Source organism: Sphaeramia orbicularis, chromosome 4 (assembly GCF_902148855.1).
Source record: "Sphaeramia orbicularis chromosome 4, fSphaOr1.1, whole genome shotgun sequence".
Taxonomy (NCBI): domain Eukaryota; kingdom Metazoa; phylum Chordata; class Actinopteri; order Kurtiformes; family Apogonidae; genus Sphaeramia; species Sphaeramia orbicularis.
Window position 1 is genome coordinate 50,272,489 of NC_043960.1, and position 10,438 is coordinate 50,282,926.

General features: G+C 39.7%; 1 pseudogene; it reads left to right on the top strand.

The window, feature by feature from the left end:
- Positions 1-1,688: 1,688 nt before the first annotated feature.
- Positions 1,689-10,104, top strand: LOC115417602 (uncharacterized; annotated as a pseudogene).
- Positions 10,105-10,438: the final 334 nt, after the last annotated feature.

The window sequence follows — 10,438 nt, forward strand, 5'->3', positions numbered from 1 at the left end:
TGCCCGAGCCACCTCAGCTGGCCCCTCCTGACGCGGAGAAGCAGCAGCTCTACTCCGAGCTCCTCCCTGGTGACTGCTCCTCACCCTATCTCTAAGTATGCACCCAGCCACCTTACGGAGGAAGCTCATTTCGACTGCTTGTATCTGGGATCTTGTCCTTTTGGTCATGACCCAAGCTCATGACCATAGGTGAGGGTAGGAACGTAGATTGACCGGTAAATCGAGAGCTTTGCCTCTCGGCTCAGCTCCTTCTTCACCACGACAGACCGGTACAGCGACCGCATCACTGCAGACGTCTGTCAATCTCATGCTCCATCCTTCCCTCACTCGTGAACAAGACCCCAAGATACTTAAACACCTCCACTTGGGGCAGGGGCTCCCCACCTACCCGGAGAGGGCAGACCACCTTTGTCCGGTCAAGAACCATGACCATGGGCACGCTGGAGGTCCAGGCTCGATGAGGCCAACAGGACAACATCATCCGCAAAAAGCAGAGATGAAATCCTGTGGTCCCCAAACTGGACCCCCTCCGGCCCCTGGCTGCGCCTAGAAATTCTGTCCATAAAAATTATGAACAGAACCGGTGACAAAGGGCAGCCCTGCCGGAGTCCCACATGCACCTGGAACAGGTCTGACTTACTGCTGGCAATGCGAACCAGGCTCCTGCTTTGGTCATACAAGGACTGGACTGCCCTTAACAGAGGGCCCCGGACCCCATACTTCCGAAGCACCCCCCACAGGATATCACGAGGGACACAGTCGAACGCCTTCTCCAAATCCACAAAACACATGTGGTCTGGTTGGGCGAACTCCCATGAACCCTCAAGTACCTGATGGAGGGTATAGAGCTGGTCCAGTGTTCCACGACCAGGACGAAAACCGCATTGTTCCTCCTGGATCTGAGGTTCGACCATTGGTCGGATCCTCCTCTCCAATACCCTGGAATAGACTTTCCCCGGGAGGCTGAGGAGTGTGATCCCCCTGTAGTTGGGGCACATCCTCCGGTCCTCCTTCTTAAAACGGGGACCACCACCCCGGTCTGCCAATCCAGAGGTACTGTCCCCGACTGCCACGCATATATATATATATATATATATATATATATATATATATATATATATATATATATATATATATATATATATATATGTGTGTGTGTGTGTGTGTATGTGTATATATATATATATATATATATATAAATGTATATATATGTATATATGTGTGTATATACATACATATATATATATATATATATATATATATATATATATATATATATATATATATATATATATATATATATATGTATGCGGTTATTTTTGTACTCAAATTTCCCATCCAGAGGGCTAACGTGCTGTTCAGCATCTTCCATCTTTATCGGTTGGTTCTACTGCCCGTCAGTACTGGATCTACGTCCCGTTTGCACATGTGCAATGGTAACTCTACTTACTGGCGTTAATGCGTTAGCAGACATTCAAAGTAATGTTGAGCTGCAGATTGGTTAATTGCATTAAAATTTTTAATCAGATTAATCATGATGATGGGGACTTCCAGTGGCGCCATGTTGTAAACGGTAGCGAGAAAGTAGCTCCACAGAAAACCAATTAAAACTAGCGATTAACTAAAGCAAAACGGCAGTAAGTACAGAAATTTGAAAAATAAGAAGATAAATGACATTTGTGGAAAATATGGTTAAGATAGGGAAGACTGGGGAGGAAGGTGATGCACAGGCAAGTAGTATCGAGTTAGTGGAGGGGGTGAGTCCAGAAACGGAGCAGCCAAAGTCGGCTAGCAATGAACATGATTCAGTCATATTAATGGAGCTGCGCAAATTAAGACAGGAGCATACCGAAGCAGCAAGTGACAACAAGAGAGCTATGGCCAGAATCGAAAAGAACATGAATGAGCTTATGGAAAGAACGGGATCCCTGGAGCAAAGAGCAGGCCACATGGAGGAGAGAATTGGAAATACAGAGGACAGGGCGACACGACTGAAGCGCTCCGCCACCTTCTTACTCCAGGAAACGGCCAAACTATCTGCTAAGTGCGATGACTTGGAGTCAAGACTGAGACGCAATAATATACGGATACACGGCATCCCGGAGGGCACAGAGAAGAATGATACTATAGACTTCATAATGAGATTCATTAAATCCAACATCCAGAGCACAGGTGACAGGGAAATGTGCATCGAGAGGGCACACCGGTCACTGGTGGCTAAACCTAAGGACAGCGCAGCCCCCCCCCGAGAGCGATTATTGTACGCTTTTTGGATTACAAAGTTAAGGAATATGTGATACAGCAAGCCTGGAAACAGAAGATTACATACGAGAGACAAACAATCTACTTTAATCAAGATTACACAACGGAGGTCCAAAAAAAGAGGAAAAGGTGAGCGATGTCATCAAAAAGTTGAAGGAGAAAAATGTGAAGGCACAGTCCCCCTACCCAGCTCAGCTTAAAGTGTTTTTGGACTCAGGGACAAAGACATTTGCTACACTAACGGAAGCAGCACCCATGTTAAAAGACATGGGGATTAATGTAGAAGAAGACAGGATGGAGACACTGCAGAGAGTGATGATACAGAGCAGATAGACCATGGCAACAGGACAAAGAGGGAGGCGGAGACAACCCTGCATCACAGAAGCAGACGTACATGCCCTCATCCAGTAAACTCAACATGTCTACCGGTATAGTATGGACAAAAATAAATAAATATAAAGGTGAATTACAACAGTGAATAATTCAGAATAGGAAAAAAATCCATACCTGCCTTTAATACAAGGACTGGTATAAAATGGAGAAGCTAGTTTAAGCATTACTTGTTAAACAGACAGGAATATTGGTTTTGTGGAGAGTGAATTTAAAACTTTGAGTTCTTAACAACTTTAGACAATAAGTTGTAGCTGCACACAGTGCTTTTTCCCCAGAGAGAAAATGCCACGGCTCTCAGATGATGGGACTTTTGGAAGACACATGTTCATGTTTCTGTTATACAAGGGTTCTGGTTCTGATGGAGATGTACATTTTTTGTTTGTTTGTCTGTTTTCTTTATTATGCAAAGTTTTATGCAATGTCTTACTTTTTTATGAAGGGTAGAGCTTGCGGATCTCATTTGAAAATAATATGAATAGCTTAATCTTGTGTCATACAATGTACATGGTCTGAATCATCCCATTAAGAGGAAGAAGATACTGAGCCAACTGAAAAAATTACAATGTTCGATAGCTTTGCTACAAGAGACACATTTGACAGACATTGAACATAGAAAATTGAAAAGGGAATGGGTGGATCAGGTTTTTTATGCCTCACTTGGCAAAAGGAGAGGGGTAGCTATTTTAATTAGTAAAGGTACACCAGTTAAGGTTGAAAAAGAGGTTAAGGATAAAACTGGACGATATGTAATGATTGTGGGGTCTATAGGAGACATGACTATTTCAATATTAAATGTATATGCCCCAAATGAGGAGAAAGAAACATTCTTCAAAGAGATAGCTGAAGTAATATTCAGTGAAGCAAAGGGGATGGTAATGATGGGGGGAGATTTTAATACAATACAAAATGGCAGATTAGACAGGTTTCCTCCAGACCAGGGACCAAGTACAAAAAAATCTACAGTATTGAATAACATGACTAAAGAACTCAGTCTTACTGATCCATGGAGGGATAACAATCCAAAGAGGAGAGACTATACATGTTATTCAAATCCGCATGGTAGCTATTCAAGGATAGATTTTTTTTATGTATCACAACAACATATACACAAAGTATTGAAGTGTAGAATAGAAAATATAACTATAAGTGACCATGCACCTGTTGTCCTAACCGTAGATCTGGGTAATGAGCCCCTTTTTAGATACTGGAGGATGAATGTTTCTATTCTGTTGAGTGAAAGTGTAGTAAAAGAAATAAAGCAGAATCTAAAGGAATACCTCCAAATAAATGATAATGGGGAAGTAACACCAGCAATATTATGGGATGGTGGGAAAGCTGTGATAAGAGGGAAGATAATAGAAATATCATCTCGACTGAAGAAAGCTCAACTAAAAAAACAAAAAGAATTGGAGGACAAGATTAAAGAATTGGAGATAGAACATAAAAGAACATCAGATGAATCTATTTTGTCATGAATTAAAAATAGTTAGAGGTAAATTAGATGAACTCTTGACAGTTAAAGCAGAAGGGTCCCTACGTTTTATGAACCAGAGATACTATGAAATGGGTAATAGAGCTAGTCGCTCATTAGCATTCCAACTTAGAAAGGCTCAAACAAATAGAATAATATCAAAAATAAAACATCCCACATCTAAACAAATTATGTTAAAACCTAAAGAAATTGCAGAGGCCTTTGCGGAGTATTGTAAAGGCTTATATGATGACTCTGAATCTGACTACAATGATGAGGACACAAACCTTTCTTCAAAAAATAAACTTACCAACCCTATCAAGAGAAGAGGCATCTGAAATGATTCGACCAGTCTCTACACAGGAAATATTGGATACTATAAAAACTCTCAAAAATAATAAATCACCTGGGACTGATGGGTTCCCGGGGGAGTTTTACAAAAGTTTTAGAGAAGAGATAACACCTGTGCTATACGAAGTATTCAATTATGCTCTTAACATCTGGGGACCCACCCAGGTCATGGTCAGAAGTCATCATATCAGTCTTGCATAAAGAAGGAAAAGAGCCAACTCTATGTGAAGGATATAGACCTGTGAGTCTACTCTGCATGGATTTAAAGATTCTTACAAGTATACTGGCAAAACAAATGCAAAAATACATAACTAAATTAATTAAAATACATCAAACAGGATTCATCCTCGGTAGGCAGGGGACAAATAACATAGGAGAATATTTAATGTTATTTCATGCACAAAATACAAATCTCTGAATTCTATGTTGCTTGGTCTTGATGCCCAGAAGGCTTTTGACAGGGTGAAATGGAATTTCTTGTACCAGACATTATCAGCTTTTGGATTTCCCCAGAATTATATAGAATGGGTAAAAATAATATACAAAGACCCAAAATCATGGGTTAGAGTTAACAGATGTTGCTCAGATTTCTTCTGTCTCAAAAGAGGAGTCAGACAAGGGGATTGTTTGAGTCCACTGTTGTTCGCTGTAAGTATTGAACCATTGGCCGAATCAATAAGACAAAACAATAAAATAGTGGGAATAAGGGATGAAGGGGGGGTGGTACATAAAATATCACTATTTGCAGACGATTTGCTTATACTTTTGAATGACCCATCCTTATCGATACCAGCCCTGTTAGAGAATCTTGGAATATGGAAAAATTTCAGGGTATTTGATGAATGAAAGCAAATCAATTGCTATGATGATCTCAGGTAAATGTCCAGCAGAGCTGAAAGAAAAAGTTGGGTTTAAATGGACCGACAAAGGGTTTCGATATCTTGGTGTTATTATTAATCCCAATGTTTCACAGTTATTTGATGCAAATTATGGAAAATTGATGAAGGAAATAAAAAAAACTTAGATAGATGGACAATTTTACCCTTGACTCTCATTGGGAGGGTAGAAACCATTAGAATGAATGTCTTGCCAAGATTACTGTTTCTGTTTCAATCACTGCCTGTTATGGTTTCTGGTTCCACCTTTAAAATGTTGGACAAAAGTATATCAAGATTTTTATGGCAAAACAAAAAAGCAAGAATTAAATGTAAGACACTTTTAGCCCCCAAGAATAAAGGAGGGCTTAATTTACCAAATCTAAGGAACTATTACTGGGCTGCTCAAGTCAGAGCTCTTATTCTATGAATAACTGAAGATAAAAATGCAATATGGGTGGAGATGGAGCAAAGGGCTTGCCCTGATGTGTCTTTGGAGTCACTACCATTTACAACTAGGTCGGTGCAAAAGAAGCTTAAAATTAAAAACGATTTGATCATAGAAACAATGAAAATATGGTCGACAATACAAAAGAAATTAAGTATATCAAGCTCTGTAAGTAAAGCTACAAAAATAGCCAAAAATCCAGATTTTGTACCATGTACTATGGATGCGGGATTTGAGAAATGGACTAATAAGGGGTTAATATATATAGCACAAATCTTTATAGGGCGAACTTTGAAATCATTTGAACAAGTCAAACAGGAATTTAACTTACCAAATAATGATTTTTATAAATACTTACAATTGAGACACTACCTCCAGAAACACAATGAATGGGAAAGAATAAGAAAAGTACCAACCAAGGTTGAAGAGCTGTTCATGTCGTTTACAGAAGAAGAGTCAAAAAAGGGGCTGATTTCAAAAATATATAAAGCACTACAATATGAATCCAATGACAATAATATAGATGTTAAAGAGAGATGGGACCTGGAAGCTAATGTATTAATAACGAATGATGATTGGGAAGAAACGTTCAAATCTGGACACTAACTAACAGTCCAATATGGAGGGAGTTTGAATGGAAAGTGAAGATGCGTTACTTTAACACTACATTTGTCACTGCAAAATATAGTAAAACATCAGATTTATGTTGGAGGAATTGTGGAATGGTGGGTGACTTCACTCATATATTTTGGGATTGCCCACAGATCAAAGATTTTTGGAAGTGTGTGAAAACAGAAATAAAAAGATTTCTTGGTATTGACCTACATCTTGATTTAACCCTGTATATACTTGGAATATTACCTGAAGATCTGATAGACAGAGATTGTAGCCTTTTATTGAAAGTCTTACTTGTAATAGCAAAGAAAATGATCACAATTAACTGGCTGAAACCACACCCCCCCCAACATAACGCAATGGATCGACAAAGTAAAAAGGTTGTTATTATGGAAAAAACTACTGCAAGGTTACAACTGAAACTAGAAAAATTTTAGAGAAGATGGAAACCAATAATTCAAGCGATACAAGAGCTCTAAATACCTCTTTTTGTTTTCAATATTGCTTTTTTTTTTTTTTTTTTTTTTTGTAACTCAATTATTTTATTCTATTTCTTTTCCTCAGTAGCACCTGTTTTGGTTTTGCAAATACACCTATTTGTGCTGGTGGAATATTATAAGTCAGATTTCAAGAATGTTGTTGGTATCTGTGTAAAATATATATGACCTTGACATGTTTTTGACCTATATGTAAAAGGCATAGTATAAGTAGTTATGAGTGAAAGTAATGTGATATGGATCGAGTGATGTATAGACTGAGGCTCGTGTGATTTTTGTACATCTCCATGTGTTTTATATGGGTGGAATAAATAAAAAGTAAAAAAAAAAAAAAATCATGATGATGGGTTAATGTGTTAATTTGCGATAATTATATATATATATATATATATATATATATATATATATGTATATATATATATATACACACACACACACACACACATATATATAGTGACAGCTGTATATATATATATATATATATATAATATATATATATATATATATATATATATATATACAGCTAAAAAAAATTTGAATACCATGAAAAGTTCAAAATTTTTTGTCACTCATTTCAGAAAGTGAAACCCATATATTATATAGACTCATTAGACATAGAGTGAAACATTTCAAGCCTTAATTGTGGAAATTTTGATGATTATGGCTTACAGATAATGAAAACCAAAATTCTGTGTCTCAGAAAATTTGAATATTGCATAAAATCAATAAAAAAAAACAGGATATTTTAAACTAAAATGTCAGGCTTCTGAAGAGTATATTCATTTCTATGAACTCAATAACTGGTTGGTTCTCCTTTTACGTTTGGCCAGAAAACCCACCAGACTTGAAAACCATAGAGAATCTATGGAGTATTGTCAAGAGGAAGATGAGCGACACCAGACCCAACAATGCAGATGACCTGAAGGACACTATCAAACCAACCTGGGTTCCATTCCACCTGAGCAGTGCCAGAGGATGATCACCTCCATGCCACGACGCATTGATGCAGTAATTCATGTAAAAGGAGGTCGAACCAAGCATTGAGTACATAGAAATGAACATACTTTTCAGAAGCCTGACATTTCTGGGTTGAGCAAAAATGTTAAAAGTCTCTCTTAGAGTGTGTGATGTCATAACATTAGAGTTGAGGAGCAGTGAAAAGATAAGATAAAGTAAACACCGAAGGTGCTTTGCTACAAGCAAAGACTGGAGTAGCAACTAAGGATGTTGTGGTTCGAGCTGGCGGTGTGTAGCGGTGTTCCAAGGGACCCCTTCTGCATCCTCAGCAGGTATCTCAGGGTCACAGGTGTTTCGCCCCTTAACCTGTACACCTCTCCTGAGTGGGGCAGCAAAGGCTGAGTTAGCCTTCACCTGCAGAAGGGGTCCAGCTACGATCCCTTGACAGCCACAGCCACCTAGAACTGGTTTCGGCTACTGTGGCTATCTCCCTGATGGCCTTCTGTAGTTGCTTGGGATTAAGCCCAATCTTCTGCAGAAAACTGCGCATAGATGTGGCGGGAAAACCCCGAGCGCCGACCTCGATTGGAAAAAAAATTAACCTGAAAATTTTCTGAACAACTCACCCTCCTGGCCAAACATCTGAATTCATATATGCACTTATCTACTGTCTAAACTGTTTATTTTGGTTTATATGTAACTCAGATCTTTGATAATAACAAAGAACTGGCCATGAATGTGGCAAATCTGTGTTGGTATTAACATTTCATACATTCAAATGATGTTTTATGACCTCTGATTTTGTCCCTTACAGTGGGTTTATTCAACGGCTGATAGCTAGGACTAAGCTACTACTCTGGAATGGCTATCATAGCAAAATATTATCTATAGATATAGGCCATTTCAAAATGCATCACTAGAACTTGCCCCCTTGGGTGGTACCAATATCTCAAATATCTGGTCTTGGCCCATGGACTAATATGAACCCATGTTTGAAGACCTAGCCCTTTTTAAAGTGAAATGGGAGACAGGGGTTTAAGCAAAAATCCCCTCTCTCCGATAATAGCTCCTTTGGCGCTCCTCCTGCTACGTGCGACGTACTGCGGTAAGCGTCTTACATCATTTCCTGTTCTTGTTGAATGTTTGCTGCGACAACTTCATAGTTTCAGTAGAATCACTGCTCATATCTGGTGGCGTTCTAGATTGCCAGTGTGTTAGAAAATCGCTAGTTTTTAGAGAATTAATTAGATAGCAAAGGTTATCTATTTCCACGCAAACAGTAACCTCTTTCGATTCGTTTAGCCAGTTTAGTCCCGGTAGCTCATCTACTGTAGCTTAGCGACTAATATGGCTTCTCTTTCTCCTTCTCTTTTGTTCCTCATTCTCCTCCCTTTCTGTCTTGCTCAGTGTGTCAGATGCTTAGTTTTACGCCTGCTTCCTTTAGTGACAATGGTACATGTAATAAATGTAGTGTATTTGCAGCCATGGAAGCAAGGCTTAGCAAATTGGAAGCTCAGGTCCGTTCCATGAACAAAACGTTAGTTGCGACAGCTAGCCAGCCCCCTTTAGCCGGAGCGGACCCGCTACCCAAGGTTAGCCGTCCCCCAGCAGCTCCCAAGCAGCCGGGAGGACAACAGGAACAGTGGGTGACTGTTCGAAGGAAGCATAATGGCAGGCGAAAGCCTGAGGTACGTACACCACCAACCACTGCATGTTTCCAATAAGTTTTCCCCACTCAGCGACACACCCGCTGAGAATGAAACTCTGGTCATTGGCAGCTCTGTAGTACGAAACGTGAAGCTAGAGACACCAGCGACCATAGTCAAATGCATTCCGGGGGCCAGGGCGGGCGACATAGAATCCTATTTAAAACTGCTGGCTAAGGATAAATCTAAATACCGTAAGATTGTAATTCATGTCAGTGGTAATGACACCCACTTACGCCAATCGGAGGTCACTAAAATTAATATTGAGTCGGTGTGCACATATGCCAAAAGTATGTCGGACTCCGTAGTTTTCTCTGGTCCCCTACCTAATCTGACCGGTGATGACATGATTAGCCGCATGTTTTCACTCCATCGCTGGCTGTCTAGGTGGTGTCCTGCTAATCACATACAGTTTGTGGACAACTGGAGGACATTTTGGGGAAAACCTGGTTTTATTAGAAGAGAAGACATACATCCGACTTGGAATGGTGCTGCTCTCCTTAGTGAAACCTGGCTAGGTTATTATTAACCCAAAACCCTGACCCAGAGTTGAGACCGGGATGCAGAGTTGCAGTCAATACACTGCAATTATTTCGATCATTGCACTCAGCTCCATCTCAAAACTGTGCGAATCGATCATAAAGTCAGGCTCACGATTCATGTTCCCACACTGTACGGACCGATGCTCGTATACGACCTGACTGCTCAGACTGTAGGACCATACACCAGAGGGTGCACGTTTGAGTATTGTATCCGGAAATACCACATTAAAATACCAAGGAATCTGGAAGTGCATAGACGATTGTGTATTGGCGTGAGTCACGAAATGATAGTGCTAAACAAAAACCAATGAGCTGCTTTGG